This window comes from Sapajus apella, unplaced genomic scaffold (assembly GCF_009761245.1).
Source record: "Sapajus apella isolate SASKATOON/1434 unplaced genomic scaffold, GSC_monkey_1.0 scaffold167, whole genome shotgun sequence".
NCBI lineage: Eukaryota > Metazoa > Chordata > Mammalia > Primates > Cebidae > Sapajus > Sapajus apella.
This window is the reverse complement of record NW_022437107.1, coordinates 1,727,520-1,747,540: the sequence shown is the minus strand read 5'-3', so window position 1 is coordinate 1,747,540 and position 20,021 is coordinate 1,727,520. Positions and strand designations below refer to the sequence as shown.

Below are 20,021 nucleotides of genomic sequence, written 5' to 3'. Positions count from 1 at the left end.
TACGGTCCAGCCAGCAGTGTATGGGGGTTCCAGTTTCTCCACATCTACTTGTGATTTTCTGTGTTTTTTTTAAATAGTCATATTAGTAGGTGTGATGTAGCATCTCACTATGTTTTTGTTCTGCATTTCCCTAATAACTAATGATATGGAGAGTCTTTTAAAAATGTGTTTATTAACCATGTGTGCATCATCTTTGGAGAAATACATATTCAAGTCATTTATCCATTTTTTAATCTGGTTGTTTATTTGTTGTTGAGTTATAGGAGTTTTTAAGCTATTCTGTGCATTCACCACTTGTTAGATATATGACTGCAATCAATTATTTTCTCCCATTCTGTAGGATGCCTTTTTACTCTGTTGATAGTGTCCTGTGATGCACAAAGGTTTTTAATTTTAAGGAAGCACAATTTAGCTATTTTTTCTTTTATTGACTGCACTTTTGGAGTAATATTCAAGAAATAATTGCCAAATCCAATATCATGAGGCCTCCCCCTTAGTTTTCTTCTTATAGTATTATAGTTTTAGCTCTTCCATTTGGGTATTTGATCCATTTTGATCATTTGGTATAAAGTAAGATTTCAACTTTATCTTTTCACATGTGTATATTTGGTTTTCCCAGCACCATCATTTGTTGAAAAGAATGCCTTTTCCCCACTACATAGCCTTGGTAACTTTGTTGGAAATAATTTGATCATATATACAAGGGTGTTTTAGAGGTCTGTCTATTCCATCTGATTGGTCACCATGTTAGCCTTTATACCAGTCAAACACTGTTTTTATTACTATAGTTTTGTAGTACTTTTGAAATCACTAGGTGTAAGACCTCCAACTTTATTCTTATTTTTCAAGATTGTTTGACTATTCTGTTTCATGAAATTCTATATGAATTTCAGGATGGATTTTTCTATTTAAGCAAAAAAAAATCACTGGGATTTTGATAGGGGTTGCACAGAATCTGTACATCACCTTGAGTAATATTGAAATCTTAGCAATTTAAATTTTCCTATCCCTGAACATGGGGTGTCTTTCTATTAATTTGTATCTTTAATTTCTTTCAGCATATCTTATAGTTTTCAGTGTGCAAGTCTTTTACCTCCTTGGTTAAATTTATTCCTAAGTGTTTTATTCTTTTTGATCCTATTGCAAATGAAATTGTTTGCTTAATTTCTTTTAAAGATCATCAATTGTTAGTATATTAAAACACAACTGATTTTTTGGGGCGTGTGCTGATTTTGAATCCTGCAACTTTGCTTAATTCAATTAATTCTGTTTTGAGAAAAAGATGTAGGGTTTTCTACATATAAGATAATGTCAACTGTGAGCACAAACAATTTTGCTTATTTCTTTCCAATGTGTATGCCTTTTATATCTTTTTAAACATGTTTATGTGTAGGTATATATGTATGTATTTAATTTATTTCAGCCTGTATCCCAGGCTGGAGATCTTGGCTCACTGCAACCTCTGCCTCCCAGGTTCAAGTGATTCTCCTGCCTCAACCTCCTGAGTACTTGGGATTACAGGCGTGCACCACCATGCCCAGCTAATTTTTGTATATTTAGTAGAGATGGGGTTTCACCATGTTGACCAGGCTGGTCTCAAACTCCCGACCTAAGTGATCCACCTGCCTCAGTGTCCCAAAACACTGGGATTATAGGCATGAGCCACTGTGCCCAGTCAGTATGCTTTTTACATCTTTTTCATGACTAATTGCTCTGGCTAGGACTTTCAGTACTATGGTGAAAGTGAGCATCCTTGCTCTGTTCCTAATATTAGAGAAAAAGCTTTCAGTCTTTCACAATTTAGTATGACATTGACTGTATTTTTCATATGTGGCTCTCAACGTGTTGAGATAATTTCCTGCTATTCAAAATTTGTTGTGTTTTTGTTAAGAAAGAATATTAAATTCTGTTACATCCTTTTTTTCTCACGTCAATTGAGAAGTTTGTGTGGGATTATCCCCTTCATTCTTTTGTAGTGATTTATTTTCATGTGTTGAACAATCTTGGCATTATAGAAATAAATCCTATTTGGCCATGCTGTACCATTCTTTTAATATGTTGTTGGATTTGGTTTACTAGTATTTTCTTGAGGGTTTTTGCATCTATATTCATGAAAGGTATTGATCTTTACTCTTTTATGCTGTTGTGTAATAAGGGTAAAGCTGGCTTTATATATGAAGAAGTGTTCCTCTTCTAGTTTTCGAATACTATGAGAAGCATTGATTTTAATTCTTCTTTAAATAGTTTTTAGAATTCACTAATTGAGCCATCTGGTCTTGGACTTCTCTTTTTGTTTTGTTTTGTCTGTTTGTTTGTTTGTTTGTTTGTTTTTGAGACCCAGTCTTGCACTGTAGCTCAGGCTGGAGTGCAGTGGCACAATCTTGGCTCACTGCAGCTTCCTTCTCCCAGGTTGAAGTGATTCTTGTGCCTGAGCCTCCTGAGTAGCTGGGATTACAGGCATGCACCACCACGTCCGTCTAATTTTTGTATTTTTAGTAGAGATTGGGTTTTGCCGTGTTGTCCAGGCTGGTCTTAAACTCAACTTCAAGAGATCAACACACCTCGACCTCTCAAAGTGCTGGGATTACAGGTGTGAGCCACCACGCCTGACCTTTCTGAAGGTTTTGATAACTAATTCAATCTCTCTAATTGTATTGTATATCTCTTCAGATGTCTCTTTTTTCTGGAGTTCAACTAATTTTATGCTTCTGGGAAATCATTTTATCTAGGTTATCTAATTTTTTGTGTACAAAGATTCATAGTATTCTTATATATTCATTTTAATTTCTGTAAGTTCGGCACTGTCCATACTTTCATTTACAGTTTTAGTTATTTGTGTCTCCGCTCTATTTTTTGTTGTTAGTCTTGGTAAAATTCATCAATATTGTTGATCTTTTCCAAGATCCGACTATTGGTTTCACTGATTCTCGTATTTTTTCTATTCTTTATTTTATTTATCTCCACACTAATCTTTATTATTATGTTTCTTCTCCTAAGACTTGAATTCAGTTTTCTCTCCTTTTTCTTGTTCCTGAAAGTATAAATTTAGCTTATTGAATTGAAATCTGTTTAAACGTAGGCATTTATGGTTTTAGATTTCCCTCTGAGCACTGTGTTTATTGCATCCCATACGTTTTGGTATGTTGTGTTTTCATTTTTATTCATCCCTAAGTATTTTCTAATTTCTCTTGTTGTATCTACTTTGACCCATTGGTTGTTTAATAGAATGGTGCTTAATTTCTTCATATTTGTGACTTCTCCAGTTTTCCTTCTGTTATTAATTTCTGGCTTATTCCACTGTAGTTAGAGAAAATACTTTGTATGATATCAATGTTTTAACATGTCTTAATCCTTGTTTTGTGACCTACCATATGATCTATCCTGGAGAATAGTCTATGTGTACTAGAGACACATGCATATTTTTCTGTTGTTGAGTAAGGTGCTCTCTATGTCTGTTAGGACTAGTTGGTTTATAATGTCATTCAGATCTTCTATATTATAACTGATCTTCTGTCTAGATGTTCTATTCATTATTGAAAGTGGGGTATTGAAATTCCCAACTTGTATTATAGAACTATTTTTCCTTTTAATTGTATCAATGTTACCTCTCTCTCTCTCTCTCTCTCTCCCTTTCAACACACACACACACACACACACACACACACACACACACACACGCACACACACAGCCCTTTGAGAGACCTTATATATACATAAGGGCTCTTGTTTGGTATACATATGCATATAATTTTTCACTCCTTTTGTGAGCCAGTTGTTTTATCGCCTTTGTCTCTTATAAATCTAGGCTGTCTGGTATTAGTATAGGTTTCCAGCTCTCTTTTGGTTATTATTTGTGTGGAATATTCTTTCCCAGTTTTTCATTTTAACCTATTTGTGTTTTTAGTTCTAATGTGTTTTGTAGATAGCATATAGTTGTATCATTTTTTACAAAATTCACTGTACTAATACCCTCCTTATGGTTGGAGAGTTTAATACATATATATTAACTAATAAGGAAGGATAGCTGCTATTTGTTGTTTTCTGTATGTCTCATACATTTGTTCCATTATTCCATTATTGCCTCATTTTAGGTTTAGTAAATTTTTGATTTTTCAATTTTAGTAAACCAATTTGATTTTCCTCTCCTTTTCTTTTGTGTATATTCTTGAGATATTTTATTTTTTGTTAGTATGGAAATTACATTTAGCATCCTTAATTTGTAACGATATACTTTGAACTGATACCAACTTAACTTCAATTGCATACAAAAATTCTGTTCATCTACCTCTCTGCCTTCTCCTTTTATGTTATTGTTGCCACAAATTGCATCTTTATACACTGCGTAGCCATAATGTAGATTCATATTTTACACATTTGTATTTAAATCATGTAGTAAACACAAAGTAAAATTAACAGTCAAAAAATAACAATACAAGCATTTATATTTACCCATGCAGTTACCTTTACTGGAGATCTTTATTTATATATTTATTTTTTAGAGCTCTGAAGTGATTTTACTTTTATTTCCTTTACTTTAAGCCAATCGTGATATTTCACAGTGATTCTGTGGTGGGGGCAGAAGGAAGGCCATCTTAACTATCACGGGCCAAGTTGGCCCATGGTACAGGCAGAGCAGGCCTGCACTGGGGTGGCCAGAGGAGCCAGGACTGCCCCACAGGAGTAAGGTGATATTCCCAGAGTGAAAGCTTGCATGTGATGTCCTCCGCAGCTTCCGGTTCGTGCAGCTCAAAAAGCCTTTCCCTGCGGTGGCCAGCGAGTTGGCCATCAGCTTAGCGGCTTTGGAGTCGCCTTTGGCAAAGATAATGACCGCCTTTTTCTGCTGCTCAGCCTTTTCCACCACAAATCTAGCCCTCTCTGCTTCCTGCTGAGGCACCTGTTTGGCTTCCACCCCTTCTGTGAACTCATTCCTGAAGGTCAGATATGTCAAGGGCACGTCATCCAGGATGAGTCCAAAGGTGCCTGCTCATTTCCTAAGGTCGCAGCTCACCTGCCTGGAGACCAACTCTCTCTGGGTAATTAGCTCTCCAGCATCAAAGCCAGCCACTATTGACTTGAGAATCTCGGTCATGATAGACAGCAGCACATGCTCATCATGGTCCTCTGCCATGCTGGTGAAGATGTAAGGAAGCTGGCTAGCTAAGGGCGGGAAGAGGATGCGCAGTGTGATGCTGATGTTCTGTAAATCTTTGCTACCAGTGATGACTGGCACATTACATGGTCAAGAAGGGTAGTCAAAGATAATTGGTTTCTGTACCCATGGGATGAGGAAGTGAATCCCTTCCCCTACCAAAATGTCCTGTACTCCATGGAATCAGTCAAGATGACAGCTCTGTGTCCAGCATCCACATTATATAAGGCAGAGTTCACCAGGCCTCCTGCAACAGCTAGGGTCAGACCAAACTTGCCAGTGGACTCAAACACTTTGGCAGCCATGTTTCCTTCTACTGGGCCCTCTCACACCTGCCTCCACTCTGACCTCCACATGAATTCTCCAGCCACAAAAAAAGATCTTTATTTCTTCATACAGCTTTGATTAATTATCTAGTGTCCTTTCAATTCAACCTGCAGAAATCTCATTAGCGTTTCTTGTGGGAAAGGTCTAGTGGTAACAGATACTCTTGCCTTTTATTTATCTTGAAACATCCTAAATTCTCCCTCACTTTTGAAGGATAATTTTATCAGATATAAAATTCTTGGTTGTCAGGGTAATTTTTTTTTAAATCTCTTTAAATGTGTCATCCAGTGCCTCTGAACTGTATGGTTTCTGATAACAAATTATCTGTTAATCTTATAGGTGATTCTTGTACAGCCATTGATATGTATGAGTCACTTCTCTCTTGTGGCTTTCAAAATTATTTTCGTTTTTGTTTTTTTAACTATTTGATTATAATGTGTCTCACTGTGAATCACTTTGAGTTTATCCTACTTGGAGTTAATTGAGTGTCTTGAATTTGTAAATTCATGAATTTTGTCAAATTTGGGAAGTTTTCAGTCATTAAATAATTCTAACTTTTTGGCCCCTTCCTCTCCTTTGTTTCCCTCTGAAACACTAAGAATGCACGTGTTTTTTCCCTGGATGGTGCACAGCTCACTTACGCTCTGTTCATTTTTCTTCATTCTTTTTTATTTTGTCTTCTCATATTTAATCATTTTGATTGTCCTATCTTGGTTATTTCTTCTGCCAGCTCATATCTGTTCTTGGATTCCTGTAGTGAATAGTTTATAAATAGAGATTTTCAGCTGCAGAATTTCTGTTTGGTTTTTTAAAATAATTTCTAGCTATTGATATTCTCATTCTGTTTATACGTTGGTTTTCATGTGTTCTTTAGTTCTTTGTCTATGTTTTCCCCTAGCTCTGTCAGCATATTTAAAGCATTGCTTTAAAGTGTACGTCAAATAAGTTCAATGTGTGAGCTTTTTCAGTTTGTGTTGATTTATTTTATTTCTTTAAATTGGCCATACGTTCTTGTTTTTTTTGTTTGACTTGTGATTTTTTTTTGTTGAAAGGTGGATATTTGAATATTACAATGTGTTTTCACTGGAAATCAGATTCTTCCCTTTCTCCAGGATTGCCTGTTCTTCTATTTTATTTTATTTTATTTTATTTTTTAAAATTTTATTGTTAAAGGTTGTAACCTTCCGTTAGTTTAGTGACTTTACAAAACTAGTTTTACAAAGATTTTATTCCTTGTGTGTAGTCACTGAAGCCTGTATTTCTTAGCTTGCGTTCACCTTGCACATTTTCAGAGAGTTCCTTAAGGGTTAGGAGCTACAACAAGCGCTTTTCACAAAAGCTCTTTTCCTGCTCTTTTCAGAGACTGTCTTTGTGCCAGGCCACTTCTTCTACACTTAGTTAGCTTACTCCACACGTCAGGATCACACTGGGGTGAAGCCTTAGGGTTGCAGTAGGTCTTTTGTGAACCTTCACTTTTCCCTGTGCAGGCACATGGCTTTTGAAATCCCCCTATATACACAGCTACTTTTTAATGTCTTAATTTCCCCAAGAAACTTTCCCCAGCTTTTTTCTTAGGGTTTAGGTGGTCTATTGTATGTTTCAACCATAATTTTTTTTTGCCCCAAGCACATGATGAGTATTAATTTAGCTGCACTGTTTTTGAGCGATGCCCACCATTTTTCTGGCCCAAATTCTGAGTTAGGCAAAATAGAGACGAGCACCTTGCATTGGTATTTTAGGTATCTCCAGTCATGGTAGAACAGACATACACAGTAATTTGTGAATAAGACCTGTTCTCTCTTTGGAATCAGAGACCAGGATCCCACACTGGAAATACCTGCTGCTGCCACTTCAACACCACTGCCATACTGGAAAGGAGATGGAGTTTCCTATCACACAGCTTTCCTATCATTTTTAAGTTGCTTTTTTCCTTATTAAGCATTCTATTGGTTGCTGTAAGCCTTTGATTTTTTTCCAGAGTTCCAACAAAGTAACAGTAAAGATATGAAATCAACCTAGTTGTCCAACAACAGATGTAGGGATAAAGACTATATGGTATGCATACATCATAGAATACTATTCAGCCAAAACAATGAAATCCTGTCAATCATGTAAACATGGATGAGACCAGAGGACATTATGTTACGTGAAATAAGCCAGGAACAGAAAGTTAAACAGCACTTGTACTTATTCATATGTAGACACTTTAAAAAGTTGATCACATAGAAGTAAAAAGTAGAGCAGAGGATGCCAGAAGCTGGGAAGAATAGGAAAAAAGGAGGCAGAGGGAGAGGTTGTTAAAGGATACAAAATTATAGCTACACAAAAGGAGTAAGTTCCAGTGTGCTATACCACTGTAGGAGGACTCTAGTTATCAATAATACATAGTTTAAAATAGCTAGAAGGAGAATAGTGAATGTTCCCAACACAAAGAAATGAAAAAGTCTCAGTTGATGGATATGCTAATTACCCTGATTGATCACTACATATTACACGTATCAAAATATCGCTATGTATCCCATGAATATGTACAATTATTGCCCAATTAAAAAAAAGAAATAAACAAAAAAGGTGGTTATGGAAACTTCTGCTTGTTTTTAATGTTCCCATGGGGAGACAAAGATTCAGAGATGCCTACTCTGCCATTTTGCTGATGTCATCTCTTGAGAAGGTAGTTTGGGATCCTATACTTTGTTTATATGAGAGTCTGTACACATGGTGAAGACCGTACTTTTGAATTAAGGAAATTATTTTGTAGTATTCTGTTTACTTCTGCTGTACTTGACATTTTCACAAATATTTAATACTATCTGATATTACGTGCCACCACATGATAATCAACTTCCATGTCAAGGTTTCATTTTTTATTTAGACATAGAATTTGAGAAACCAAAATGATTTTTGAAGTGCTAATGCAACACCTGCCTTGTTCTCAGCACTCTTACCATATTATCGGCTGCATTCTTGACAACTTTCTAGGAAGACATAACATGACTATAAATGTGATGGTGCCTTCTCAAGGGCAAATTACTTTTCAGATATGTCATTTTATCACAAATCATTCGCATTTTCAAAATTCATTGGTTAATTACTTAGTGTTCATTATATTTTTCTCATATAATGCATTTCAGCAGCTGACAAGGATTTTATTGGGCTAATTTTTCTGAAAGAAGAATAATATATAGCCACATAGGCCAAAACCACAGATAACCCAGCTATAATTTTGAGTCCCTATTGCCAAGAAAAGGCTCAATGTCAAGTCAAAGAACAATCCAAAATGTTTTTTTAAAATAATTGAAGCCATCCTACTGTCTTTACAAAGAGTCATAATAAAGTCTGCTTAGAATCTTCTCACCTTTGCTAGTCTCAAAATTATCCGCTTAAAAGGCAACTGTACTTTCAAATTCTATTTCTTCCCCAAATTCAAGCCCTATGAAAATAGACTCTCTTAAATCTAGTCTAAATGATTCTGGAATCAATCTCAACTTCCTGCCTCCCCGTTTATATTCTTTTTTATCTCTGGGGAAGAATCTCCCCCAGTATAACTTTTACCACCCTCCCCCTCCATTCTCCCTAGCCTTAGCTCCTGAGGGTCAAGTGAACAGCCATTAATTCTTCCACAGAAGGCCAAGGAAGAGCTTTAGAATGGACAGGCTGCCACTATGTGCTCTCTAACAATATCCAGCCCGTTCCACATACGCCTGATCCTGCTCTTGAGCCAGCTCTAGCCTGTACATCTTCACAAAGACTCTAGATCCATATTCCTGGTGACAAGCTTCGAATATGGTCATGCATGTCCTCAAAACTCAATGATCAAACTATAGCTGCAGGAGCTCTCTGCTCTTGATTTTGCCATTATTTCTGACAACAGTACAGAAATTCCTCATTCCAATGTAGCACATATTCTGTATCCAGTTTCATGTAAGCCCCACATAAAGTCTCATCTTTGGCAAAAGGGAGAAGAAGAAACCTGAGCTTGTCTCCCTTGATGACAACTGCACTGCAGGAGGCATCTTTAACTATGATGCTGTCAACTCATTGAGTTTTGGCATCAGGAAACTAAGTTCACTTTCAGATCATCTTAATTGAGCTTCTGTGGAAGTGTTGAGGTAGGATTTCTGGGCAGGTAAATAAAATTACACAATGAAAATGAACCCACCATGGTGAGTTTGCACCTTTCCCACCTACTCTTAGGGATTCTTATCACACAAGTTTTCCTAGATGAAATAATATTAGAAACATTTCATTATTCCCAGAATTATATCACTTTTTAAAATGTCAAATGCATTATATCTGTTATGACCTTTTGAACCCATAATAGAGAGAATATTCTGTCTCTTTTCCCCATTGCCTCCTTTGAACCCAGTAATGAGAACTGTTAACATTCAGTAATTATATCTTTCTACAGTCATAGCACATGCTTAGAACTCAGACTAGATATAGAGGATATGAATCAAATGCATGTCCACGAATCCATGTCATGGCTCCATTAGCCTGCCTTAGAACGTAGGGTGCAGTTTTGCAATGTGGGCATATCATATTCACTGAGGAACTACTGGGAAGGTGAGACTCAAAGGGCTGAGTTATAATCTACCTCTACCTTGGTTATTTCCTCATGTCTATTTCTGTTACTGTCTTCTCATTTGCAAAAAGGGGAAAAATACTATTAGCCTTACCTGTCTCACGGCCGTGATGATTAAGGGAGAGGACGTACAGGAAGATATTTTGGAAAAATTTACTCTTCAGTTTTTTAATACTCTCTACAAATGTATGTGTTATATGTACCAAGAATGTATTCAAAGCTCTGGTGTTCTAGTTAGACATTTTCCAAGGTATTATCTCTCTTCCAGAATGGTGGTGTGAGAAGCTCTGTAGACATGTCTTCCAGTGAAAGAGTTATAACTGTTGAGAGTGTTTTAAAAAGCAACCATTCAATATCTTTTGAAATTGTTCTTAGGGCGTACAGCAAATGAAGAAACATGTACAGAAGCAGATCTACTAAACCTCAGATAGAACAGTGAGAGTCTGTGATACTTGAGCCACCACCCACTCCCTCCCCTTAGCTCAGTTCTCTGTGGGATGCTGTGACTAAGAAGGTAGGGCTTCCTTTTTACCAGTTTCCAATCAAAGGCTACAGTATTTCCCGGGAAAGAGCAAGTTGCCAGCATTTTTTCTCTACAACACAAATGCCAGAATTCATTCTCTACAACACAAATGAGGGTGGGAGCTTGCTGGGAGCCAGCTCCCACCCTCATTTGTGTTGTAGAGAATGAATTCCATGTGAGTATGACTGAGAGGGTGACAGCTCCCTTCCTTCACCTAGATTGCACTCAAAATATAGAGGCCCTGTCCCAGGCAGGGGAGACCAAGAACACTGGGGCCCCATACTGAGCTCATCCAGAAGGCTCATAGGCAATGCTTCCACACTGGGAGAGGCAAACTGAGAAGACCGGAGACCACCACCCAATGCTCTGCCTCTGAAGCAGGGTGTCCTCAGAGAGAAGGGTGACGCCGTGTTTGTTTCCAGCTCTAGGGCACTGATTCAGAGACAGTGTTCTAGGGGAAGACAGTCCATAATAACAAAGCTGTCTTGAAAGGAAATGAAATTTATTTGGAACTGAGTGTGGGGAAGTTGAGGCAAATGAGCAGAGGGTGAGGGGTCCATAGAGCAACAAACTAAGCCATACACCGACTAGCTCATCAGAGAAAACTGGGAAACAGAAAGACAAGAGGAGTCAAAAGAAACCTCAGGAACTACCAAAATAATTGTAAAGAGGCCCAAAATACTTGGATCAGACTATGAAACAATTTATACCCCAGATGTTGTTGAGAACAATAGAGAAATCAGCCTGCAATTAGTGAAGGCTAACTGCTGAGTATGATACTAACAGAGGCAGACAACTTAGTAGAGAGGAGCCAACAGGAGCCCTGCTAAAATCTCTTCTCCCACAGTGCCTGTGTGTATCCCCAGACTTCACTCTCTGAGAAACATAGGTTTCACACTGTGAGGAAGATAGATTTTACTGAAACAGCCAAGTCACTAAACAAATAAGCAATAACAACGGGAGAAGGATAGGTGAGTATCCAGAGGGCTTCAATGGCAACTCAGCCACACCTTTAGAAAAGAAACAATGTTTTACTCTACACAAAAATTCTTCTGCAAAGTAGAGGAGGCAGGAACACTTCCCAACTAATTTTATAAGACTATTATTATCCTGTTACAAGAGCAGACAAAGATATCACAAGAAAAGAATGTTGTATACCAATTCCCTCATGAACACAGCACAAATTTTCTTGAAAACTATTAGCAAGCCAAATTGAGAACGTACAAAAGACCATTATACACCATGACCATGAAGAATGCATCCCAAAAAGGCAAGATTGATTGAACATCCAAAAATTAACTAATGTTAAAAACCGTCCTGATAGAATGGAAGAAAAACTGCACAGGGTCATCTCAATAGTCACAGAAAAAACATTTAATATTATTCAAAACTCATTTATAACCAAAACCCTCAACAAACTTGGAAGAGAAGAAAACTTTCTGAATCCAATAAAGGCATCTATGCAAAACCTAAAGAGAATGTTATAATTAATGGTGAAAGACTGAAAGTTTTCACTCTGATAGTAGGAACAAAGACAGGATGGCAACTCTCACCTCTTCTATTCTAACATTGTACTGGAGATTCTAGAAAGAGCAATTATGCAAGGAAAAGAAACAGAAGGCATTCGTATTGGAAAGGAAGAAATAATACTGTTCTACTACATGCAAGATGATGTATCTATGTAGAAAAATTCTAAAAAATTCACATATATATACACACAAACATGTAGGACTGTACTTTTATAAGGAAAGCATGGTTGAAAGATACAATATCAATACACAAAGATTAGCTGTATTCCTCCAATACATAAGTAAACATAAAATTAACATACAATTTATAATGTTGACTTGCATTATGTCTTTGGCTTATCTCTAGGTTCACTAAATAAGTGCAGTCAAAATTCAAAAAGAAAAGAATACAATTTCTTTCACAATAAAATTAAAAAGAATAACATACTTAAAAACCTGCTAACCAAAAGAATATCATATTATATTTGTACATTGAAAAATTGTGACATATATATATTTTTATTTATTTTATTTTTTTTTTCCATTTATTTATTTTATTGCATTTTAGGTTTTGGGGTACATGTGAAGAACATGCAAGATTGTTGCATAGGAACACACGTGGCAGTGTAATTTGCTGCCTTCCTCCCCATCACCTACATCTGGCATTTCTCCCCTTGCTCTCTCTCCCCAGCTCCCCACCCCACAACATCCCTCCCCTATTTTCCCCCAACTGACCCCAGTGTGTAGTGCTCCCCTCCCTGTGTCCATGTGTTCTCATTGTTCAACACCCGCCTGTGAGTGAGAACATGCAGTGTTTGATCTTCTGCTCTTCTGTCAGTTTGCTGAGAATGATGGTTTCCAGGTTCATCCATGTCCCTACAAAGGACACAAACTCATTGTTTTTGATGGCTGCATAGTATTCCATGGTTTATATGTGCCACATTTTCCCTATCCAGTCTATCATCGATGGGCATTTGGGTTGGTTCCAGGTCTTTGCTATTGTAAACAGTGCTGCAATGAACATTCGTGTGCACGTGTCCTTATAGTAGAACGATTTATAATCCTTTGGATATATATCCAGGAATGGGATTGCTGGGTCAAATGGAATTTCTATTTCTAGGTCCTTGAGGATTCGCCACACTGTCTTCCACGACGGTTGAACTAATTTACACTCCCACCAACAGTGTAAAAGTGTTCCTATTTCTCCACATCCTCTCCAGCATCTGTTGTCTTCAGATTTTTTAATGATCGCCATTCTAACTGGCCTGAGATGGTATCTCAATGTAGTTTTGATTTGCATTTCTCTGATGACCAGTGATGATGAGCATTTTTTCATATGTTTGTTGGCCTCATGTATGTCTTCTTTTGTAAAGTGTCTGTTCATATCCTTTGCCCACTTTTGAATGGGCTTAGTTAGTTTTTTTCTTGTAAATCTGTTTTAGATCTTTGTAAATTCTGGATATCAGCCCTTTGTCAGATGGGTAAACTGCAAAAATTTTTTCCCATTCTGTTGGTTGCTGATTCACTCTAATGATGAATTAAAGACTTAAACATAAGACCTAACACCATAAAAACCCTAGAAGAAAATCTAGGCAAAACCATTCAGGACATAGGTGTAGGCAAGGACTTCATGACCAAAACACCAAAAGCATTGACAACAAAAGCCAAAATAGACAAATGGGACCTAATCAAACTCCACAGCTTCTGCACAGCAATTGCGACATATTTTAAGGAAAATTATGGAAGAACTAAATAAACAGAAAAAAATTCCATGTTTATAAATTGGAAGAGTCAATATTGTTAAGATGGCAATTCTCCACAAATTGATCTATAGGAAATTCATATCAAAATTCCAGCAGACTTCGGCAGAAACTTACAATTAGATCTTGAAATCTGTATAACAATGTGAAAACCTAGAATATCAAAAATAATTTTGAAAGAGAATGAAGTTGAAGCATTATTACTTCTTGATATGCAAACTAACTGGTACAGTTATCAAGACAGTGTGGTACTGGCATAAGGACAAAAAATACGGACAAAAAGTAGAAGTGCATCAATAAATCCTTATGTTATTAAAATGTACTCTTGAAATGGATGAATTATATGATATGTAAAATATGTCTCAATCAGATTAACAAAAAAGAAAATAGAGATTGACCTATTCTCACTAAAACTGCAGTCTTGCCCTGACATAGCACAATTTATGATTAGAGTGAAGTGATCAGTCCTTCATATTGTCTGTCTAATGGAGGAAAAAATGAACATTCTGAGGAAAATGATCAATTTCATTCTTCAAAATATTTTATATGCAATGTCTGGCATGAATTTTTTAAAAGGAGACAGGTGTATAGGAGAACAATATGACCAATAATCATAATAAAGATCAAGAACAATGAAATAACTATTGTAAATATACAAAGAAAAGAAAAAAATGAATAAAATGGATGAAAGATGGGAAGTCTAAAAGACCATTTTAATACATAAGAGAATCAAATGTTATTATGGAAATTCAAAACATAACATCTAAACTTAAGAATTCATTGAGTCCATGTAAGAGCAGGCTGGGCAGAACAGGAGACAGAAATAATGAATTCAAAAACAGGTAAATGGAAAACATCGACACTGAAACAGAAGAAAAATAGTTGAAAATAGAGAACAGACTATAAGAGACTTTAGGAAAACTTGCAGGTGATCTAACGTATTTAATTTGAGTTCAGAAGATGTGGAGAGAGAGAACTGGAAAAAACAAGAGACGAACTAATATTTTCAAAATCTGATGTAAGATATCAGACTACAGATTTAAGACATTTAAGAAAAAGCTTAAGAAGTTTCAAAAAAGGAAAAGGGAAAAAGAAACCAACAGCTAGGCAAACCAAGCGTCGGATAACCACAGATACAGGGCGAAAAAAATAGTCAAGCTTCGATAACAATACAAGTACAGGGCAATAAATAAATAAATAAATAAATAAATAAATAAACAGCCAGGAGAAAGATTCCATTTATTACTTGCAAAGGGCCAATGTTAAGATTGGCAAATGACTTTTCAAGTAAATGCGTTTGTCATAAGGCAGTGGAAAACCATCTATAAAGAATGCAGGGTGTGTATGGTGGGAGGTCAGAATGCATACTCAGTGAAAACCAGCTCCACAAATGAAGGGTAAATAAAAATATTTCCATGTGAACAAAATCTGGCAGAATTTGTTAGCATGAAGTCTGTAATAAGCGAAATATTAAAAGAAATTTTTCAGTCTGGAGGAAAATGGTTTCAGATGGAAGTGCTAAAAAGGGTAAAAATTGCCGGAAATAGTAAAGTGGGGAAAAACACAAAAGAATGTTGACTAAATCCCTTCTGTACGGTCATGCTGAGCCAGCACCTGGGCCTGGAACTGGGCTGCAGAACCTCAGCTTCGCCCACCGCCTCCTGACCATGGACCCCTGCAAAGTGAATGAGCTTCAGGCCTTTGTGAAGATGTGTAAGCAGGATTCTAGCATTCTGCACACCGAGGAAATGTGCTTCCTGAGGGAGAGGGTGGAGAGTATGGGGGGTAAAATATCACCTGCTACTCAGAAAGCTAAATCAGAAGAAAAAACCAAGGAAGAAAAACCTGATGGCAAGAAGGTAGAGGAAGACTTAAAGGCAGGTGAACCATCAAGTGAGAAAGTGATCTAGAAATTGATAATGAAGGTGTTATTGAATCAGACACTGACACCCCTCAAGAAATGGGAGATGAAAATGCAGAGATAACAGAGGAGATGATGGATCAGGCAAATGATAAGAAAGTGGCTGCTATTGAAGCCCTAAAGGTTGGTGAATTGCAGAAAGGCATTGACTTATTCACAGATGTCATCAAGCTGAATCCTTGCTTGGCCATTTTGTATACCAAGAGGGCCAGTGTCTTCGTCAAATTACAGAAACCAAATGCTGCCATCCGAGACTGTGACAGAGCCATTGAAATAAATCCTTATTCAGCTCAGCCTTACAAAAGGCAAGGGAAAGCACAGACTCCTGGGCCACTGGGAAGAAGCAGTCCATGATCTTGCCCTTGCCTGTAAATTGGACTATGATGAAGATGTGAGTGCAATGCTGAAAGAAGTTCAACCTAGGGCCCAGAAAATTGCAGAACATTGGAGAAAGTATGAGCAAAAAAGTGAATAGCGAGAGATCAAAGAAAGAATAGAAAGAGTTAAGAAGGATCCAGAAGAGCATGAGAGAGCCCAGAGGGAGGAAGAAGCCAGTTGACAGTCAGGAGCTCAGTACGGCTCTTTTCCAGGTGGCTTTCCTGGGAGAATGCCTGCTTGTTTTCCCAGAAGAATGCCTGGAATGGGAGGGGTCATGCCTGGAATGGCCAGAATGCCTAGACTCAATGAAATTCTTAGTGATCCAGAGGTTCTTGCAGCCATGAAGGATCCAGAACTTATGGTGGCCTTCCAGGATGTGGCTCAGAGCCCAGCAAATATATGCCAAAATACCAGAGCAACTCAAAGGTTATTAATCTTATCAGCAAATTGTCAGCCAAATTTAGAGGTCAAACACAATGCCCTTTTGATAGATAAAGTCCTTCCTGAAGGAAAAGCAACCTTGGTCACCTTATGGATGTTGCAATACAAACCAGTGTACCTCTGACCTTCTCATCAAGAGAGCTGGGGTGCTTTGAAGATCATCCCTACTCCTCTCTGCCAAACGCAGCTGAAGCATTTTACAGTGGTTTGCCACTAGGGTATCCATTCAGATAATGTTTTCCTACTAGGAGTGACAAACTTTAACACTTTTTAAACTTAAAAATATTTAAAACAAATTTAAAGGGTCTGTTAATTCTTATATTTTTCTTTACTAATCATTTGGGATTCTTTTTTCTTTGAATTATTGGCCAGGGAAGATACTTATGTATAGAAGATTTTTGCTCTAATTTGAGTAAAATAAAAGTTTCGTAGTGCAAGGCAAACAACTCATTTGACGATAAAATTTGTGTTGCATATGTGGTTCCTGAAGCATTTTGACTTGCCTTTTTAAATGCTTTATCATTTTTTCAAAGATTTATTTTAATAAAACTAATTGGAATCACCAGTATTGACAGGACCTGGGTAGGGACTGGAAGTACTTGACAGGGCAGCAGCAATCTTGCTGTGTTTTATATAACATGCATCCTTGGGAAGGTTGCCCTTAAATCCTACACTGTGGTAAAGGGATGGTTTTTTCTGTAATGCTGCAGTAGAGTTAGAGTACTGAGTTTTGTCCTTGTCTAGTATATCTCATAAAGGTATCTTCTTATTTCCACATAGGAGATATAAGGGAGTACTTTTCTTTTTTATTTCTATGCTTAAAATTCTCTTTCCTAGTCAAAAAATGTCCAACTCTGTGTCTACTTTCTGCTTGTTATGTTTTTCTCTCTTACTTTTCTTGCACTCAAGACAGGCTTTTCCACCAGCCTCATCACTGCCATCATCATTAACAGCATAATTATATGAGCATATTTAATGCTGAGTTTAATTTAATGTGTGATACATATAGTAATTGTAGGGTAATACACACAACAACTGTGGTTTCTTACTTGACCATGAGAATGCTTATTTAAGTTCTGCTCTGGCAAAATCTCGTCATATCAAAAGACATTGGAAAGAGGGATTCCTTTTGGTGTTTGGTCTTCTACTTAGAAAATACCTATTGCAGTTAGAGTTTATCTTGTAGTATTCATCTTTGTATTTTGAAGATAATAAGGTTTGAATTAAATTGATATACACAGAGGGGAGCCATTTTTTTTATCCAATGTAAATTATAAATGGGATAATCCACAGTTATTCATTGTGGAGTTGTCGAGACTATGAAAGACTCATTGTCTTTGTATTCAGCTCTTCCCTAAATAGTATAACCATACCCCCATCTCTGCTTGCTTTCTTTCCCTCTCCTCCAATGATAAAGGAAATGATAAATTTTGTGCTGTGCATTCAATTTTTATTTTAAATAAAACTAAGTATTGGCATTATAGCTGACATTGCTACTTTTCTGCCAATGCTTCAACTTAAAGTGCTAGTGTTTAAAAACATTTTCAAGGGATAAGACCTTCCATATTTTGCTTATTTGAAGAATCAGTGGTAGGAGCAGTGAAGTAAATTCTATGGAGTACATTTCTAAAATAGCATATTTCTGAAATCATAAGTTTATTCAAGTTCCAACCCTTTGCCCTACACAAGCAGACAGAAATGCATCTGTTACATAAATGAGAAAAAGATATTATGCTGATGGAGCATGCTTTTTAAATCCTTTAAAAACACTCACCATATAAACTTGCAAAGGAAAAAAGGAATACTGACTAAAGTAATGATAATAACAGTGTCCTCTGGGGTCCATAACATTTGTGAAGTAAAATACAGGACAACAATAGCACAAATAGTGGAGAGAATATATACAGGTAACAGTTATAAAGTTGCGCATTATTTTCAACACAATAAAAGTACCAATTCAAGGTAGATTACAACATTTCAAGGATGTATATTGAAATATTCACTAAAGGAAAAATGCAACAAATATAAAACTAAAAATCTGGTAAAGAAGATGAAATAAAACCTGAAAAATTTTGATTCATCCAATAGAAGTCTGGAAAGCAGAGTCAAAGAAAAAGCATGGATACAGTAATTAGGAAGCAAATACCAAAGTGAAAGGCATGAATCCAATTGTATCAGTGATGTTAAATGTAAATGATCTAAGCACTTTAATTAAAAGGCTGACATTTTCAGACTGTATTAAAAAAAAAACCAAGTATATGCTCTTTTAAAGAGGCATGTTTTAAATATGAGACAGATAGGTTAAAATTAAATGGCTCAAGGAAAATTACTGCATATATCAGTCAGAGGACTTGCATAAGAATGTTTGCAGCAGCTCTAAATACATAAAGTAGACCAAACCTGGAAATGACTCAGAATATATCACTGCTACACGCAATACACGAATAAATCTCATAGGCACCATACTGAGCAAATGGAACTAGGCACAATAATGTACATCTTCCATAATTTTATTCATATGATGGTTAACAGCAGTTAAAACTAATCAATGGTGATTGAAGTCAGAATAGCTGTTGTCTCTGAAGGAAGGAGTACATGGACTGGGAAATGCACAATGAAGTTTGAAGATAAATGTTTTACATTTTCCTCTGGGAAGTGGTTTTATATATATATAATATATACAATTTATTATATATATTTGTATATAATATAAATTATTATATATACTATATATAAGTATGTTTGTATACTTATATTTAACTATACACATATTTATTTATATGCTATATATTTATATAAATATATAAATTATATTTATATAAATATTTATTATACTTATTTAATTATACTATACACATATCTAATTATACTATATACTTATATTTATTTATAAGTTAATTATAAATACATATTACATTTAAATATAAATTATAATTATATAATTTATAAATATATAAATTATATTCATATAAATATTTATTATACTTTAATTATACTATACACTTTATTTATATGTTATATATTTATATAAATATAATTTTATATTATATAAATATATTCATTTATATAAATATGATATATATTTATATTTTACACATATATACATACATTTATTGAGGTGTACCTTTAGGATCATTTCCCTTTGCTCACTGAAATAAATGTATGTTAGGCCTCACCTAAGAAGAAGGAACAGAAACAAGCAAATGCATGAATGTGACCAAAGTGCTTACATGTATTTCTAGTCTTCCATTACTAGAAACTTAGGTTGTAGTCAATTTTTCACTCTAACAAAAATATTCTTAGAAGGAAAATGATACCACATTTATTAATCTTACAAAATAAGAATAAACAATTGTCCATTTAGCAAAGTAAAGATAGGAAAGTAATGATAAGGAAAGGGAGTTAGTCTACTTAATAGGGGTTGCCTCCATC

At 35.9% G+C, this 20,021-nt stretch overlaps 2 pseudogenes; one reads left to right on the top strand and one right to left on the bottom strand.

Moving 5' to 3' along the window:
• Window positions 1-4,592: 4,592 nt before the first annotated feature.
• Window positions 4,593-5,644, bottom strand: LOC116542395 (annotated as a pseudogene).
• A 9,793-nt stretch (window positions 5,645-15,437) lies between these two features.
• Window positions 15,438-16,322, top strand: LOC116542370 (annotated as a pseudogene).
• The last annotated feature ends 3,699 nt before the right edge of the window (window positions 16,323-20,021 follow it).